Here is a 20,452-nt window from a genome sequence, read left to right as displayed (position 1 = left end):
ATCTTAACTTAACGAATTTGTTCTCCGTGTATATGCTGGGTTTGGGGGGGCAGCCTAAGGGTTTCAAAGGATTTGTAGACTGGACAAGGGTTCGTGGATTTGCCAGTCCCTTGTCACGTGTTGATAGACGTACATCTTGTCGTTTGTCTTCCAAAGGTCTTCAATGAAGTTGATTCACCCTGCTGCAACAAACCATCAGGCAGAACTTTACAACCAGTGAAGTATCTGCAGTCATAGGTAATCCTTGCACTGATGGTGGGTTCTATTCACATCACATCACATCACATTAGTATTAGTTGTGTTGCAAAAGAAACCTAGAGATAATTGTCGATCAACAAATGTGAGGGGGCGACCCCGGCGTAGTGGTTAACATCCATACCTCTCACGCCAAAGTCACGAGTTCAAATCTCACCCGGACAAGTCACGAATGACCCAAGAGTGTTAAAGTGACTATAATAAAAAAAAAAGCTTTTGTGAGCAAAATTGTGATGCAACCGAAACCAGAGTTGGTAACAGTCAGTTTGGTCAGTGACGTTTGACGAAAACCAAAAATAAATTGTCGCGGCAGGGGTTGAAACAGTTGACGTTTTTTACTACACTCGCTTCGTTGTCGTGCGCGACAGTCTGTTTGTATTCGAACACTCATGCTCTAACGTCGTCTCTCTCACGCAACACGAGCGGTAGAATAACATTCGAGCTAAAAGAAAATTATCAAAATAGCTATCATATGACATGTGTGATTTCGTTGTAATTCCTCAATTTGGTGTAAATCAAACCATTTCTGATCAGAAATATTATTACTAGGCCATCATTGCTTGCTTTTTTCAGAATTCACACAAGCACACCATCAGCAGCTCTTATTATGAGAAAAACTAAAATACATACATTCGTGACGGTCTTCGGCGACAGTGTCGTATGACAGAGCCTGTCATACGACATTTTAGTTTGGTACTGTACTATGATAGCTTGCTTTGCAAGTGTCGGAGGAAAAGGCAGTCAATTATCACAGAAAATGTGTCGACTACCGTGACCGCTTACAAGACTGTGTCGCGGTTCAAAAACCATAATTTCTATACATTCTACGTCATTGACGAAGAGAGGCCGACAGTAATCTCTTTGAAAAAATCCTATCGCATCTTTTACCTTCAATTCTCTTTTTTCTATCATGCATGGACAAAAAAAAGCAAATACCGTCGAACGTGCATGTGTGCAGACTAGTTAGCACACTATGAGCGCTTCTTCTTTTCCTTTAGCCTAACCATTTTACTAAGTGTAGATAGGCCATTGGGGAAAATTCAAGCCTATTAATCACAACGTTTGGTGGTTCGAGTCCGTTTTGTACCCATTTTAAGTTTTTTCAATCGAGCAGAAATCATCAATAATATCAATGATTTCACAATGCACAAAATAATAATACGTTTGTTCCGATGCGCTAGTTCATTAGCTACAACATAAATCCTATTAGAGCGCATTGTATGCATATTTACGCTCATTGTTCTCAAAACAAAAGAAGCGCTCCTAGCGCATCCCCTTTTTCTCCGTTTATCCGTAGGACGAAGGAAATCTAATGGCGTTTCAATGCGTTTGGACGAATTTAGAAGCAAGAAGCAGTGTTAGATTTTTAATAATATCTCAACATTGTTTGACTCTTTATCAAATCCAACGGTACGTATGGAAAGGTGGATAAATTTCGAAGTTATCTTTGATGAAAACATTCCATGTTTTGTTCAAACCCTTTCCAAAAAGCGTGGTAAAGTGCGCGATGTCCTTAGTAGGACGGAAATTAGATCAAAAACCCTATTGCTTCCAACGATCATCTTTTTTGTCAAACAATACGGAACGGCTGACTAAAACGTGCAGTTTTTAATCCTCTCCGAGAAACCGACAGATCTAATGCTGGGTTTAGACTAGGCAATTCAAATGATCAACTCAGTTGAATTCAATTGGCTTGAAAAGTTGAGCCTGGTTCAACTTTTTTCAATTCAAGTGAGTTAATCAAGTCAGTTGAATGGCATGGTTTACACGTTCAATTCGCGTTCAAGTCAGTTGAATTCAACTGACTTGTTCAATTGACTTGCCCTATCTAAACCCATCTTAAGAGAGAGAAAGAGAGAACGTACTGAGATAGTTTTTTTTCACGACGTAAATGAAAGAGGATTCTCTTTATACGGAATTTGTCATGCTATGTTTGGAGTGCGACGAAGATAGTAATACATCACTGACTCTGCTCTCTCTACGTATATGCAAGACAGCCCTGCACGTAAACAAACAGTACTGTCGAGTAGAGGAAGGCTACCGTGGAAACTGGGTGGGCGACCAAAACAAAAGCTGACAGGGCTGACTGGGCCGATGCATCGTCCCTTTCAAGTGACGATATTATTTATCTTCATCGAATTTGAGAATTTACTATGGCGAAATCTCTGAAAATGTAAGGTCAATTAAAATGTTTTTGAATGATGCATTTTTTAAACAGGTGATTATATTTTTTTTCTTGGAATAAATGTTGTTGACAATGAAGCAATGTTTTTTATTAAAATTGCAAAGAAAAGAAATATAGGTTTTCCGTGGTAAACATATTTTTTTCCAGCAAACAACGATTCAAAATAAATAATCCCTAGTAGATGAAAAGGGAGTAATATGAACAATACTCGTGTGACATTTGAAAAGTACCTATGTCCAAAATGTAAACAAACCAATAAATGAATTGTAATTTTTTCCGCCACTATTTAATTCATATTTAAGCAAATTGAAGTATTTAAGGTATTTAAATTGTTCACAATAGTAATTGTATCTCAACACACAACATCCAAGCAATGCGAAAAAGTTTTCAAAAATATAACAAAATCGATAACAATTTAGTTTTATAAATTAATAAGGCTTTTAGTGAATCTTTCAATGCCTAGGCCCTTTTTGTTAAGCCGTTGTGCTTGTCATCAGAAATTGTAGGCCCTTTTCTAGGCCTTTTCTTAACATAAAAAAAGAGCGTCACGCAGTAGGGCCTAGTTTTGATTTGAAAATTTTCAATCCTCGGCCCTTCTACCTCACTAGACTTATCAATGGAACGTAATGGAATAAAAAATATATATGTTATACCGTTTTGACACGTGTGATTATGAATGATTCGAAAAATTTCGTTGATCGGCTGTTTTAAAAAACAAGTAATTTATAATGATTTCCATCGATAATGCGGAACATTCCTATAAAACTGGTAGCTATTTAGGGGTGCTATAGAATTATACACAAAAAAATTATTTGTTGACATTTTGGTCATAGGTACTTTTCATAATAACGTGAGAATTTCCTTTTAAATGGAATCACACAACTTATATTCATGTGAATTAATAAAAATGTAAAAGTAAGCCAGTAAAAACATCAAAAGTTGGTATAAGAAACAAAAATTGAACTTGTTTTCAGGGCATCAAAATATACATTTTCAACTGTAAACTAAATAAATATGAAGACATTTGGTAACAAAATTGCTAAGTTTTTATTTTTTTTTATTTTAAGTTAGTGGTTTGAAAAAACGGGTACTGCAATATTTCACCTAGGGCTGTCTTGCATCAACGTAGAGAGAGCAAAGTCAGTGATGAAAAATATTGTATTACTATCTTCGTCGCATGACAAATTCCGTATGAAGACAGTCCTATTTCATTTACGTCATGAAAAAACTATCTCAGTGCGTTCTCTCTCTCAGATCTGTCGGTTACTCGGAGAGGATTAAAAACTGCACGTTTTAGTCAGCCGTTCCTTAATGAAAGAAAAAAAAAAGATCGTTGGAAGCAATACATTATGTTTAAAAGAAAACTTAAAATGGGTAAAAAACTGATTCGAATCATCAACGTTGTGAATATCAGGCTTTTGTCTTTACCTCTTCCCTATCTACGCTTAGAGGTTCTCACCACTGCTTCGACCAAATCGGCTCATTTTTCGAGTGAAGACTCGTTAAACAGGTCGCATGTGCATTGATGATGCTTCGTCATGCACATGAGACACATCTTGTGAGTCTTCACCCCAAATTTCAGCCAATTTGTTCCATCCAGTCCTGAGATATCATGAAACCCGTATATCAACTCTGTGTTTCGAGAAAAACGCTTTGCAAGTTTTACAGTTCGCTTTGCGCGTGGAACAAAATTCGGTCAACGAACATCAGTTACGGGTCCCACGATATCTCGGGACTGGATGGATCATATTGGCTGATATTTATCGAATTCGATCATAGTTGAAAAATCGATTTTTGGTCGATTTTTTTGATCGATTTTGCATATATACAGTGTACCTCAAAAAATGATCGTACAGCAGTAATAAAATTTTAGAAAAACGGCTCGAATAGCACAAGTTAAAAAGATAAGTCTCTGATTTTTTTTCAGGCGACTCAGCATACATTTATCAATTAGTAGCTCAGTATTGTGCATATTTGGTTGAGTTTACAACAAATTTGAGCAATTTAAGGAAAACGCCTTTTTCTTGAAAAATTGAATTGAAAAATTCCGATGCCTGTCCCATTTTTGCATTTGTATAAGAGTCATTCCAGCTCAAGTGGCTACTCCACCTGTGGTCGATGTCACCGATTTGCGCCAAACTTGGCCAAAACGCTTATTTTGACATTCTGAACAACCGCCTTTTTTATTTTTCTCTGAAGTTCCTAGATCCCTCTCGGCTACAACCCTGAGTTTTCGAAATTTTTAAAAATGGCATCTCTCAGAAAATATTACTTTACAACCAAATAAGCTATTCGTGATTTCAATTTTAAAGGGTTTTAGTGTTTATTCTTATAGGTGTACCCACATTTTGTTTTTGTTATAGTAACTACAGTAAACAGGCTGATTACCGGTAGGTCTCCAAATTGTAAAAAAAGGCCTTTTTTCACCATGGGCGGGATTTTTATTTCTTAACATTTGGGCTCAAATTTACACCCGACTTTGGAAAACTCTTCTACTTGATGTGTTTCCAAGGGCAACTGATTTGGACAAATAGTTTTTGAGATATGACCAGATGAGTGATTGTTAGTGATTGTTATGCTTTTCTGGTGGAAAATCAATGCTAGGAGAAATGGCTCTAATGGCCTATGGATCTAAGATTGTACCCATCACTGAAAATCTGCTTCGAAATTTCCGAAGTGATATTACCAATAAACGACAGCGTGCGTAAGAAAGTTTTTTACGATATGATCAAAAATTTCCGAAACAATAAAACTTTCAACCAGTCCGTCAATTTCCGGCAAGCGCTTCCAATAATTTGATATTACGTACCCGCAAAATTAAGTATATTTGTAGTGCTGTGTCAAAATGTCAGCTCAATTCAAGACCAACAATTGACAGGGCCTTAACTCCATTTTGTAAACAAACCTTGTAAGGCAATTTCCACTCGGCAAAACATGGTTTTTTTCCTCTGTTTGTTTTCCGTCGATCTTGTTTACGTGCTGAGCACCAATGAAACCGAAGCTAGGGAAGCAGCTCCCACACCTGGATCCTACATATCGGCCCATCAACTCATGAACCGGGGACCAACAGCTTTACTTCCCTTCCGAAGGAAGGCGTGATGCTATACCTCAGAACATCCCGGCGGCGCCGACTGGGATTGAACCCAGGCATGCTGTGGTGAGAGGCAATCACGCTTACCACTACACAACCGGCGCCGTCAACAAAACATATGTGCTACATGCCAAAGTTGGCTAGTTTGAATGAAAATTGGGCTTTTGTGCTATTTTAATGGTCACCACTGTATGCTCAAATTATTTAAAAAATAAAAAATTCAGGAAAAAAGTGTTTTTCTTAAATTGCTCTGTTTTTATTTTTTGTAAACTCAACCAAATATGCCCAATATCGAGTCAATAATTGATAAATATATGCAGAGTGAGCTACCAAAAATTCAGAGACGTATCTTTTTAACTTGTGCTTTTTGAGCCGTTTTCTAAAATTTAAGTACAGTTGTACGATCAATTTTGAGATATACTGTTCCTCATATTATTTTTACCAGTTGTCAAAAGTTTTATACCGTTGGAAAGGTTACATCCTCAACTTTTTATTAATTATTAGTTTGTTTAAAAAAAATCAGAGGTCAATAGCTACTCTTTCAGAAGTGTATTTATAAATTCTACTAATAGTTCTAAGCTCCATAATGGAGCTTTCTATAATATATTTTGATAGCATACAAAAAGAAAACATTATTTGATGATCGAAGAGTTGAACTGATTAGCAAATACCTGATCTGAAATTAATAAATATGATACAAAAAATCAAAACCGTAATGAGGAGTACAGTGATTTTATGTAAAATCTTCTTAAATGAAAAACAATCAATCACAAACATATAAAAGCAGCTGTAAATTAGTATGCTCAAAACATTTTTCTCACAGAATAACAAATTAATCCAACCCATATTTCATTGCTTTTCTCCCTTTTCATCACCCGTGACACAATGGTGTCACAGATCAATCGATGACCCATTTCCTGTTTTATGTATTATTCCCAATCTACTTTCAGCCCTATGATTAACTACGGGCTCAGCATGTCACTCACATAGCATTTTTCACCTACCTATATGTCTGTGTGTGCTTGCAGAGACAAACCAATCCGGTTTGTTTGTTGCTCGCCATATTGCTAGGCAACAGAAACAGACTGCAATCACGAACTAGCATAAATCCATAGCGAAAGGCATAGAAGATGGGTTGGTTGCGTTCCATGGGGCACCTATTGTGTGGCTTCGCTTAATGTTGCCCCGTGTTTAGGAATATACTCACATGCCGGCACAAAACCTAGCTATAATATCAACTCAACAAACACATTAAAGAATAAAACACCGCTTTAGTTTAGGCAACATTTTGCCAATCGTGGGTAAATTTCCGATGCTTTAACTTTTCCTGCAAACCGATTGGATAAAGGAGCGAGGGGTCCCACCATGGTACTATTATGCTGAACCCGAATTAAGCTCATAAACTCCGATACCCTCGTACGGGTTCTTGTTTCATGAACTGACGGTATCCAAACCATGAGCCATTTGCTTTACCATTGACCAGCCCACGCGAAACCGGTCCGGCAATGTTGGTAACTGACGACGAACGGCAGTAGTACAAAACATGAATAAACTCACCCAGCCTAATCCACTACCCGCCAGCGAAACGGAGCAAAACGCACAACATTCAATATCCAGCGAGCATAGGCTAGGCAGGCAGCTACATACAGCAGGGAATCCGTTTGCTGAGCTGATCGCCGATGGGGTCTCTTTTTTGCATCACTTTTCTATTAAGTCACTGTTCTTCCCAAGGAGAAGCGTTTAACATTTAGCTACTCGGTTCAATAACCTGTTAGAAGTTTTCCCCCTTTGTGTACCGCTTGAATGTATGTATGTTTGGTTTATGTTTAGGAACCCACTAGCACTAGCTTGGGAGTTACTCGAGCCTCCCCGCGAGTGTGTTGCCATTTAAGAGAGTGGCACTTGGCGAAGAAGTTGGTAGGTTTGGAAGTGCTTCAGGAAATTGGATGGGGCAAGAGCTGTCAGTGGTGTTGAACAATAACTCGGCAGAACATGCAACAGCAACATCGAGCTTCGTGTTGGTTCTTTGCCCAACTTGGTGATGTGCCTTTCGGATGGGGGAACGTTGTTTTGAACTTTTTTTTGGTTTGCTGGCTGGAGTGCCTCCGTGTTGCGGCTTGTGGGCGATGGCATTTCAGTGTTGACCCAATTTTGGTTGGGTATGTTTGTTTGTTGAACTCGAGAGGCGTGGGTTTGTTCTTATCATAAGAAAAAATTAACTGTATATTTTAATGAATTTTACAAATGTTTTTCTACACATTCTCAGCAGTTTTGGATTTTTTTTTTCGGAACGCGTGAAACGGGGTCTCGGTTGTCGACATGTGTTGGTCGATCTTTCATGATTTTCAATTTCGGAGTTATGAAGTGCCGCAGATGATGCCTGGGATGAGATTTGAACTCGTAAATTTGGTATGAGATATGGATGTTTACCATTCAAAAATTGTTCGTTATAAAAATCTCCCTAGTCCAAACATGGCATTAGCTTCTCTGAACTTCTCAGAGAACTTCTAAAGGGATCAGGAAGCTTCTGAAAAGAAAAGAAGTGAAACTTGGGAAAATACTGTAATAAGTCAGTGAACTACAGTTAGGCTCAGCGGTCATCGGAGATCTTAAGCGTGCTTTATAGAGGATCACCGAAGTTTAGTGATTTCCAGTAAACTTTGGAAAAGCTAAAAGAACATTGAAGTTGTCCAGTGAGCCCCAGAAGATTGCTTTCACCTTGACTGGCGTTCTTGGGTAGGGTGTCGACTCGATGAAGATAACGAAATTCTCTGACATTCCTTGATTTTCCAGAAGATTTTCAAACAAATTACAGGTCAGTACCTATCCGTTTTTGGTAACACTCATCAGCTATTGCTTTCTTCAGATATGTTTTAATATTTTCTGGATATTTTTCCATGAAATAGCACATGGACCTCTAACCCATGAAGAATGGTCCAATACAATCTCAAATTGAATAAAGCGTTCGAAACATTTTGTAGAATACAAAAAAGACACAAATTACGCGTTGCCTAAAACGGGAAAGCACCGATTTTTTTCAATTCACAAATTTTGAACGTGGTAGACCTCAGGTAATTAGTTTAAGCAGTAACCGGGATGTTACTCTTAGTGAATTTGTTTATTATCCAGGTTGGAACCAGTACCAACCCGTGAGAATCCGAGCTTATTGTCAGTGTGAAACTCAACCGGAGCCAGGTTACAAATACAAACGTTAACACCGACATTTGAAAGGCAACAAGCAGACCTAATCTTGACACCCGATCCTTGGCTTGGAACTGAATCAAAAACAAATTCGCTATAAGATTGACAGCGATGTGTGATAGAAACTGCAACAATGTTATTATCATTCTACATAAAAAGGCTTGCTTAATCGCAGAGAGTTTTCAGCAAGTTCCGTGATCCGTTTCTTACCTTGATTTACTCTTGGATACTTGAAGAGGACCTTGGCACAGATATTTTCTTACCCTTAGAAGTTCTATTCTAACTATTACCTAATACCACGCTAGGAGCAAAAATGCACTCAGTTTCTATTACGGATTAAAGGCTTAATCAAACGCTAATACGCGGCCGGATGTCTCCGTTGGGAAATGGTAAAAGCAGCGTAAAATCCTGTAAGTAAATTCCATCTCTACAGCAATAGCAACAACATCGCAATATTAGAACTTGACCTGGGCTTATTTTCCAAGCTAACCAGGTTTAAAATTAAGTCCTAGAATACTGTCAAGACATAGCCTACGTATCTTTGAATCATTATCCAATCATAAAAGTGGTGCTCCAAGCAATCAGCAATATTTCTATTGAAACAAGACCCATATCCTAAATTACCATATAGTTCAGCGGTTCCCAACCTGGGGTTCATGAACCCTTGGTGGTACACCATAATATCGGACACAACACAAAAGGAAAATTGTAGCCAGCGGAAGAACGTTATTTAGGACCGGGGTATTGAGGTTGAGGGTTTCGCACTCTTGGGGATAGGAATTTATTGGGATTCCGTCTCGTAATAGATTCGGCCTCCGATTGCATAGAGAGTTCTTTATCTTGCCTCCATCCTCTCACACTGTACTGTAGCCGTAGTCCACTGTGTAGAGTTCTTGGTGATTATAAAGTGGGTGAGGTCGTGAGGGAGGTGTTGTGATTTGCTCTGAGTGATCAAAATAATCCAGGGTTGAATTTTTGGGCTAATTTTCGAACAATTTCAAATGAATTTGGTAGTGGTGTATTCACGACTGTTGCTGAGATGTGCTTCAATTAAAGGTTGTTTAGCCTCCGAAACGAGTTTGATATGTTCAGTAAATGTAAATTTTTAATATTTAAAAACTTCGATACCTACTAGATCAGTAGTACCGTTCCTATTCAAATTTCGGACGATTCAAATTTCGGACACTTTCATTTTTAATTAAATATTACATCCAGTTAGAAACAAAGTAATAATGTTAGATGATCGTGGAGGGCACTAGTCAAAAAAATTTAAAATTTACAAGACATGTGGATCATATTCGACCGAGATAATCAACTTTTAAAAGTGTCCGAAATTCGAGTTTAAGTGTCCGAAATTTGAATCGGCACGGTATATCTTCCAAATTACAGGTATTCCATTACGTAACTGACCTTGTTCACTTCTTTCGTTAATGTTAACCTTTCCATACATAGTTATTTCACTCATCGTGTTCCTTGGGGTTAGCATAAAGTGTAGCTCTGTTCTTAAAAATCAACATTGAAAATCAGGGCGTACAATTTTTGAAGATTCTGGATGTAATATCCATTCAAAGACGCAAGCAAAATTTGAAATGAACAACTATCCTCAAGCTACACCGAGTAATTAAGTTGTTTGAAATGAGCGAGGTCAGTCATACTTATTGATTTGAATGAAATCCCCTTAGATTCCCTGATTTTCCAGGTTTTTTCCACGTATTTGACACCCTGTTGGACTTTATGACGTTTTCTTAAAAATTCAGAGAGGTTTTAGAAGTTCTGAGTACTTTGAATTCTGATTCTTAAATCTTTTTAGACCTTCCATAAACCACTGTGACCTTAAAACAAAACAATGGGTTCATGGATATAATTCATCATTCCCAGGAAGCAATGAAGATCCTAGTTAGCTTCCATCTCACTGTGATGGCAGAGAACAAAACATTATCCCAAGTAATTACTTGTTTTACATGAAGATGTTATGTCAATGAAGCCAATACAACGTAAAATTACGATCCTGATCAAGCTTCTGTCGGCATTTCGGGACCTAGCAGCAACAGCCGCACAGTGGGGCGGTGAACCCGGTAGGGTTGCCAAAACCTCTAGCGCCGTCGGTATACATTCTACAGATTTGCAGTCTTCGTCAAAGTTGCTCAGTTTATCAAGGGTCAACTTTTGGTATTTTCTGAATAGTTCGTATTCCTGCCGCATAGGTGGAGATCGAATCTATCTTTTAAACGGAGGGTTCTAGAAGGATTGTTTTCTGGGCAAAGTTGTACATTTTTTATTTGCTATTTATCAATTTTATCTAGATGAACACGTCATTGGGACGGTACTAATGGTCGCTATTGAAAATTTAGTCGATTGCTGAATTTATGCTTCGGCCCAAATTAGGGGCATTTAGGCCGACATTACATCCATTTACCCTATCTTGAACTTGTACAGGGAATATGAAACTTCAAGACATTGTATATTTTGAGATCTTAGACTTACTTAAATTTAGTAAGTGTTGACCTTCAACATTTAATGGAATTGATTGTAATGCTGTTTCTTTAAAACTGATTGTCATGTATTTTAAACGTTTGCATTAATTAATGTTGTTGTTACGCATTAGCTGTTTTTAAGAGACGATTACACGTATAAAATCCTTATACAACAACCTAGTACAACACCTTCGAAGTGTTCGAAAATTTGAACAAAAACACACAGCATTTGTAACTTCGAATAGATTTGCGATCTTAGACGAAGTTCTTCTGTATAGTTTTTTTTCTCCAATCTAAGTCCATATTGAAATTTTTTACAATAATATTTTTATTTTATATTTTTGTTTCGTTTCCCATACATTTTGCCATACAAACTTTAAATCTCTCCTGCAAATCAAGATCGTAACCAAATGTGATAAAATTTGGCACAGTTGATGGGGACTTCAATACAATTCGAAAAAGCTGAGGGGAGCCGAGGGTTGTGATCCGCCATATAAACTTGACCCACCCTAATGTGTACACTTCAACTAAGGATGGTCCTAAATAAGAGGACAACACGCTATCACAAAACTGGCACAAAACTAACTGTGTTTCCATTATCATGGTTCATTTTCATAAAATAATTAAATCGACTAAAGTGACTAACCAGCCACTGGCTGAAAGCCACTCTAATAATAAAAAAAAATCGACTAAAACTGAGCAGATATTGAGAAATAATTCGAAAGGTTTTTTTTTAACATTACCACATTGTGTAGGATCCATTGATGGTGCAAAATGAACCATAAACAACATCATCGCCACATGCTTAAATTAAGAAGAAAGTAATTGAGTATGGCTCATTCATTTTCTAGGAAGAGAGAGTGATTTAGATCTCCAAAACAATGATTTTTTATGATTTTCAAGATATTTTGTAAATCAATTCCAAGCAGACATGGGAATTGTCGCGTTTGTCATTGACGCCCGACAAGATACATTAAAAAATGTTCATCCTGGAAAATTCTCGTCAAACAACAATTTCTTGTCGCACGACAAGATCACAACGACAAAATCAAGAATCCATCCAGTCGCGGCTATTTATTCTAGTCGTATGTCACTCATACTGTTCCCTGTGACAAAGTACTATAGGTCACACTATCGGCTCTGAGCTCAAAACAACTTTATACCCCACAGCAAACCTCTTCGTTCATGTCCGAATATATGGGTTCTGTCTCTTCTTTCGTCAACACCTTCGAAGTGTTCGAAAATTTGAACAAAAACACACAGCATTTGTAACTTCGAATAGATTTGCGATCTTAGACGAAGTTCTTCTGTATAGTTTTTTTTCTCCAATCTAAGTCCATATTGAAATTTTTTACAATAATATTTTTATTTTATATTTTTGTTTCGTTTCCCATACATTTTGCCATACAAACTTTAAATCTCTCCTGCAAATCAAGATCGTAACCAAATGTGATAAAATTTGGCACAGTTGATGGGGACTTCAATACAATTCGAAAAAGCTGAGGGGAGCCGAGGGTTGTGATCCGCCATATAAACTTGACCCACCCTAATGTGTACACTTCAACTAAGGATGGTCCTAAATAAGAGGACAACACGCTATCACAAAACTGGCACAAAACTAACTGTGTTTCCATTATCATGGTTCATTTTCATAAAATAATTAAATCGACTAAAGTGACTAACCAGCCACTGGCTGAAAGCCACTCTAATAATAAAAAAAAATCGACTAAAACTGAGCAGATATTGAGAAATAATTCGAAAGGTTTTTTTTTAACATTACCACATTGTGTAGGATCCATTGATGGTGCAAAATGAACCATACACAACATCATCGCCACATGCTTAAATTAAGAAGAAAGTAATTGAGTATGGCTCATTCATTTTCTAGGAAGAGAGAGTGATTTAGATCTCCAAAACAATGATTTTTTATGATTTTCAAGATATTTTGTAAATCAATTCCAAGCAGACATGGGAATTGTCGCGTTTGTCATTGACGCCCGACAAGATACATTAAAAAATGTTCATCCTGGAAAATTCTCGTCAAACAACAATTTCTTGTCGCACGACAAGATCACAACGACAAAATCAAGAATCCATCCAGTCGCGGCTATTTATTCTAGTCGTATGTCACTCATACTGTTCCCTGTGACAAAGTACTATAGGTCACACTATCGGCTCTGAGCTCAAAACAACTTTATACCCCACAGCAAACCTCTTCGTTCATGTCCGAATGTATGGGTTCTATCTCTTCTTTCGTCAACCAACCAATGCAAAATGTCATTTTGTCCCTTCAATATTGGTATTTCCGGAATCGGTATTTCAAGATGCGGCTTACTATTTTAGAGAAAGTAGGTTATACTGCCAATACTGTTCAATGTGAATATTTTCAGAATCCGGGTGACGTCTAGAGACCGGAAATCGATGCCCAGCGCCAACTTGAAATCCAAGATGGCTGCATCCGGTATCAGAAAAAAGTGGGAATTACTACCAAATACCCTTCAATATGAGTATTCTCGGAATCGGAATGACGTCTAAAACCTGTAAATCGCTGTCCGACACCATTTTGAAATCCAAGATGGCGGCTTCTGATTTCAGAAAAGGTAGGAAATACTGTCAAATACCCTTCAATATTTAAATTTTTGGAATCAAGGTGACGTCTAGAGACCGTAAATTGATGTCCGATGCCATCTTGACATCCTCGATGATGGCTTTCAGTTCCAGAAAAAGAGAGAAATACTGTCAAATACCCTTCAATATGAGTATTTTGGGAATGAAATGACGTCTAGAGACTGGATATCGAAATCGTATTGACGTCTAGAAATATAAAAAAGAATGTCTTGAAATCCAAGATGGCAGCTACGAGATTCAGGAAAAGTTGGAAATACTGTCAAATACTCATCAATGTGGATATTTTCGGATTCGCGGTGATATACACGGACTAGCAATTACTGTGCGATTCCACGTTGAATTCCAAGATGGTAGCTTCTGATTACAGATAAACTGGATATTCCCATAGAGGTAACTCTAAGACTAGAAGGTCCCGAAATAACGTGCTCAACTTTTTGGCTCAGCTCTGGTACTCTCTTCGGTCCCAAGCTAATCGATTCACCCCTCGAAACATAGGAAAAACCATGAACCCCTCATTTTATCTGTCAAACTTTCATAGCGAATCAAAACAAACATTGCGTAGTACTAGAATTTCTACTAGAATGGGGTACGTTAATCGTTTGATTGGGACCAATAGGCTAGTCAAGTAGTGAACCAATTTAAAATCGTTAGGTTCGTATTGATTGTTGATAGTACTGTTAAATACCCCAACAATATGGGCATTTTCGAAATGGGGAAGATATAAAGTGGCTCAAAATCGATGTCCGACGCAATTTAGGAATCTAAGATGGCAGTCCTCTGTTTTTATAAAACTGTCAAATACCCTACAATAGACGCAAAATTGATGGCTGACTTCATTCCGACATTCAAATTTTCGGCATCTACACGTTGCCTTGTTCCGAAAATATACATATTGTAGAGTATTTTACAGTTTTTCTTAAAACAATGACCGCCTTCTTGGATTACAAAATGGCGTAAGACCTCGATTTTCGAGATGTACGCATCGTACTTGTTCCGAAAATTACCATATTTGATAGTTTTTCTGAATCTGATTGGATTCCAAAATGGTGTCAGACATATATTTTCGGGATGTACACGTCGAACACGTTCCGAAAATACCCAAATTGAAGGGTATTTGACAGTTGTTCAGAATCTGAGAACTGCCATTTTGTATTACTAAATGGCATCAGAAATAGATTCTCGGCATCTACCCGTCGCCCGTTCCAAAAAATACCTATGTAGACATCGATTTCGATCGTCCTCGTTCCAAAAATACTCATATTGTAGGGTATTTGACAGATCATCTGAAAACAATGGCCGCCATCTTGATTCAAGCTACTTCGAGTCAGAGGTGAAATCCCGTCAAAACAACACAATTCCAGTTATTTCTCGTATGCAAAGCAACATGCATTTACTAGAAAACGACCAGCGGCAGTTTTGTCGCGACAGAATGAAAGAATGACATGACAGACTTTTTTTTTGTCAATAACCATGTCAACAGTTTCCGTCAATCTTGTCGTCCGACGTAGATCAGTCTTTCAAGCAGAAGTTTGTTGCATCGTGCTTGTCCGATGAGCGTTGACTTTTTGTTGTTGTCTTTGTTAAATAGTCTATCGTCATGATGTTGACAATTCCCAAGCCTGATTCCAAGTTAGCAGCGAGATAAAACGTCTGTTTCATGGTGCAATGTGCTTCACAATATTGCAGCAACACGCACGACAACAATGGACAAAACGCACCACAATATTGGGGTACAATGCACTGCTTGCTAGAGTAAAACCACAACCAGCAAGTAAATAATATAAAGATATGAGGTATTTCAAATAATTATTCCTTTATTTTACATCAGAAATATGGTTTGAAAAGAGTGTTAAACTGTTCTTCATAAAGTAAAACATTTAAAGAATATACGAAAAGTGAATTCGTTCCATTCTTTAGTAACATATGCTGTTAAAAGTTTAATTTGTAGCCGATGATTTTAACAACTGTGTCATGCTTTGCACAAAATACCATGTTTTAAAAGAATCAGTATATCAATTTATGATTTCATGATCAGGACTAATTTTGAAACCTCTAGATGAAAACAAGCACAATCCATTCGGAAAAAAAGCTTCTTGGAAAAAGTAATCGTTGTTTTTCTACTAGAGGGCATTTTACCCCAGGGGTACATTATGCGCTGTTCTCTTCTAATTTTAATTTTTAGTAACATTTTGTTTCTTTTGATTTTCCTTGCATGATCATACTACGAGCCATTGTTTAATACTTTGGCCCGTTCTCAGAAAAATATCGTTTTTTTTTTTGTATTTTTAGAAAACAACATTTTGTAGCTATCCCAGAGAGTTGCCTCATCATTACAAAATCAGGCCATCACTGTAACACGAATTTCAACTAATAGATTTAGAAACATACAGTGATTAAATCATTGAAATAATGCCAGTATCATTATCATCACCTTCCATCATCTGATTTAAAGGTTGAATGATCTGTAATATATTTCTCTCTTTCCAATCCCCCCACAAAGTTGCGCACACTTGACTCACAGTTTAGTCTGTTAGTGAGTTATTGCCTTTTACTCGTTCCTTTTCCATTTCATTATCATGCTTATAGGGTTAACTACCCCATTTCCGGCCTATTAAGCACAGCTCGCACTTAGTCTTTCTTTATCTAGCGCAGTTTAGCACCAAACGGAATGTTATTATTACTGATGGCTTCCAAATTTATTTACCTTTCCGTACGTACCGTAAGATTTGATAAAGAGATACCAATCGTTGAGATATTGTCAAAAGTCTAACACTGCTTCTTGACGCCAAACTCGGCCTACGGATTCTAAACTCGGCCTAACGCATTGCAACGCCATTGAAACGCCAATGATTTCACTTCGGCCTATCGGATGAAGATAAAAATTGATTCGGTCGGAGCGCTTCTTTTGTTTTTGGGAATAATGGGTACAAACCTTCATATCACGCGTTCTCATTGACTTCGTTCGGTAGCTTATTAACTAAAGTATCGTACCAAACGCATAATTGACTTGTTAACTCTGAAATCATGGATTTATTTGAAGTTCTCTGCTCGATAGGCCAAAAATGGGCGATTAGGCCAAAGTAGTTCTCTACCCTACTACGAAGGAAGCACAAAACCACACCGCAGAAATATCAGCTTAGCTCATACTGACTGGCCGTCATTGTACTCCTTCATATGCAGATCGGAATCTACATCCAACCGGTATGGTTGTTGAAATTCTCAAAACAGCTGTCTACCCTTGAAAAAAATCCGCTTTCTCAACCAAGAGTTCGAGAAACCGACATGTATGCAGCCAGCCAGCGGACAAAATGATTATTATTGCTGCCACTCAAAGGAGCATGCCCGAGAGTGTTTGTGTATGCACGTTGCCTTGAGTATATTTTGTAAATTCTGATTGTGTTTATTCATTGCCTGCCTCAGCTAACCGTATGTCGATTATTGGGAAAGTGCTGGCTGATCAGAGATTGTTGAGTGCTCTTGAATATGACTTCACACCTCGGAAGATGACTGGACGTTAGCTAAACCGGGAACTGCTTTGTTACCTGTTGACCGGTTCGTACTCTTGTTTAGTAGGATTGTCTTTTTCTTTCGCCGAGGCGTAGATAATCGCCCTCGGGGCAACCTCCCGAATGGCAACGAAACGGTCCAGCTTAACCCAGATTCATCCGCCTTGACTGACACAAGATGCTTTTCGCTTTTCTATACTCCGAACGGGCAAGCCTGATAAATACATCTCTGCTCTCGTGTAGCAATTATAGGTAAAAGTTTTTCGTTAGCGTGAGCATTGCTGCTGCTGTAATAAAGCAGCCTAGGGGCAGTGGCCATAAGCGAACTCGCACGAGCTTCTCAAAGAAAGCCTAATGACTTCATTTTTTTTTTAAACTGACTCCGTTTGATGCTAATGAAATTGAATGAACTCTCTCTCAATCGAATTTGCAATAATTTCACTTCCGTGTATTTTTTCTGAAATATTGTCGATTGACACAGCAATTAAGGGGACATATTCTTCAGGAATTTAAAAAATACAAAACCTTGAAAACCATTTCATCATACGCATTCAACGTTTCCATCACCTACCGTTTGACCTTTTAATTAATTCATCAAAAAGTCCAACCCTCGAGGTCGGTTTCATCCATCCAACACGGACAACTTTTCGATTTTTCAACCCAACTTCCTCCCTTCTCTCGCAACAATTAAGGCCTGATTGACCGAAAAATGAGCAGTCAGGAGGAAACATTCCCGTTTTGAATATCAAGTTCATGCGCCCCCTTCCGCTACTGATGGTATGCCATCATCAACCAACAAATGGCTAACTAACCTTGAACTTTTCTGGAAGTGATTGTTTTTTTTTTTCGGATCCAAAAAGTTACAACAGAAGTAACAACAACATCATCATCATCCACCGCTCATTAAACTTTCAAATGTACACTTCTAAAGCGCATTTAGTCGGTACACAGTCGACAGACAGAATGTGAAAATTCCCAACCCACTGACACCGACACTACTGCCGCGTTCTTCGTTTAACAGCCGAACAGAAAGCCCACGGTTGCAGGTGAGGTGCTATTGTGTTAGCGTTATGATGGGAAACTTGGAGCAGACGCGTAATCGTGCCTTAGCTTTGTGATGTAGATACAACATTAAAATCCACCGTGGTTTGTTTGTTTCTCATTTGGAGAACTGCTCCCACTCATATGAGTACGCGCCCACGCGCGCAAATGTGACATTGCATTATGGGTCCCAAGAGCTATTGTCAAAGTTATGTAATATTCGGCACCTACATGGAGTGTTGATGGAAGCGGGTGTGACAGAGGATTATGACAGTGATTATGCATTTGTGGAAGTAGGGATGGTTTCATGAACTTGAACTTGCGAGGGTCGTTTGGAGAGACAATTTGGCTTATTTGTCGTTTGCCACGAGATGAGGAAATGTGAATTGACTGCTGCGAATGGGATTCCACTTGGAGATTATTCAACGCTTGGTCCAGTTAGAACCTTAAAATTGCTTTGCCGTAGAAGAAAAGCGCAAGCATCTAATTGAAGAAATGAACTTTAATGAAATAATTTATAACACCCAACCGGTGGATGTAAGATTCGCTTACAATTATGTGGGATTCATCATCAGAGGATGTAAGTGGAGACCGCATGAACCGAGGATGCGATATACCTAGCTGCGGTCCGATGTAAGAAAATTGGAGACCGAAAAATGTGGAGTGTATTAGTGAGTGAAATTAATTATGTCGAAAAAATAGAAAAAAGGTTGCCGACTGGACTCGAACCACGGACGTTGCGACTATCAGACCTGTGCTTTCTCCACTGCTTTCTCTATGCTTCTGAATAATGTCAGCCTAAAAGCAAACATGAAGCGCTCATTTTCTCGCATGCTCGACTTCGTATGATTTTTCTGCTGGAGAGATTCGAGTTAAGTGTGTGCGTCGTTCTACAATGTTCTACAATGTGCGTCGTTCTACAAGCTTACTGGAACCTATAGTCGAAAGCGTAGATGCAACACGAAATAAAAATGCTCGACTTCGTATGCTTTTTCTGCTGGAGAGATTCGAGACAAGTGTGTGCGTCGTTCTACAATGTTCTACAATGTACGTCGTTCTACAAGCTTACTGGTATAGTCGAAAGCGTAGATGGAACACGAAATAAAAAAAGACAAAAAACCATTACATCGCCTGCATGGTCAATTTCTAACATTCGTTGCGATGTTCATGAACAGAGGATGATAGGAAACGGAACTAACATTCATTGTAATAGATTTTTGGTTTGCGTGTACGGCACTTATGCCTATCATGTCTTCACTGGAAAAAGCGGTTAATTTCCGCGCAACCGGTTTTCAGAAAAGTGTGTAATTGCTTAAAATATAATAGTTTATCTATTTTAGCTATACGGGGAAATCTGCTTGACTACCACGGAGGGGGTTGCCATATGTGCAAAAAAAAAATCTAGAACTAGCAGCTAAAAAAAATCTAGAAATATCTACAACCTACACACTAAGTTTAGTGTACCAAATTTCAGTAATTCCGGCACTGTCGAGAAGCACAGCAATAAGTTTTACTAAAATATCAGCAAAAGTAATGTTTGGTTGCTCAGTCTCGGAAGATGTTTCGCTGAATCTCAGTAAGCAAATATATTTTTTTGCTGAGATCTCAGTAAAATTTATCACTGAGCTGCTCGGCGCTATCAAAATTCCCGAGGGTTGGCAAACCAAACTAAGTACTTAGGATTTTGACGTAGAACTACGTCTTAGTCGACTGTATTTGGGTACAAATAAAAAAATATGTGTGGTGAAATAGTGCTAGGTACTAAGGAACGCTTGTAACTTTGTCATTTATAGATGAAATTAAAATCTAAATACGCCAATCGATAGGATATTACTTAACAAATCTGCTGAAATAAATACTTTTCCAATTTTCAATCAAAAAACTTTTGAAAAATGCGCAAATGACAATTTTATCACTGGTTTCATGAACTAAACGTTTTCCCTAAACCCAGTCATCATAAACGAATACCACTTGGTTGCACATCATTCTGCTTGAACCTGAAAAAATATAATACAGCGCTGCTTTCTTGACTCTGCTCATTACCGCTTCGGACGGCGTGGCACTAGGTAAT

General features: G+C 38.1%; 1 protein-coding gene across 5 annotated transcripts in view; it reads right to left on the bottom strand.

Moving 5' to 3' along the window:
* Positions 1-20,452, bottom strand: part of LOC135707990 (bromodomain-containing protein DDB_G0280777) — a 358,322-nt gene that overhangs the window by 281,153 nt on the left and 56,717 nt on the right. The gene's annotated exons all lie outside the window — the stretch shown is intronic.

Source organism: Ochlerotatus camptorhynchus, unplaced genomic scaffold (genome assembly GCF_037179485.1).
Source record: "Ochlerotatus camptorhynchus isolate MF236.1 unplaced genomic scaffold, CSIRO-AGI_Acam_v1.1 ptg000324l, whole genome shotgun sequence".
NCBI classification, from domain to species: Eukaryota; Metazoa; Arthropoda; class Insecta; order Diptera; family Culicidae; genus Ochlerotatus; species Ochlerotatus camptorhynchus.
This window is presented reverse-complemented; position numbering and strand designations above follow the sequence as displayed.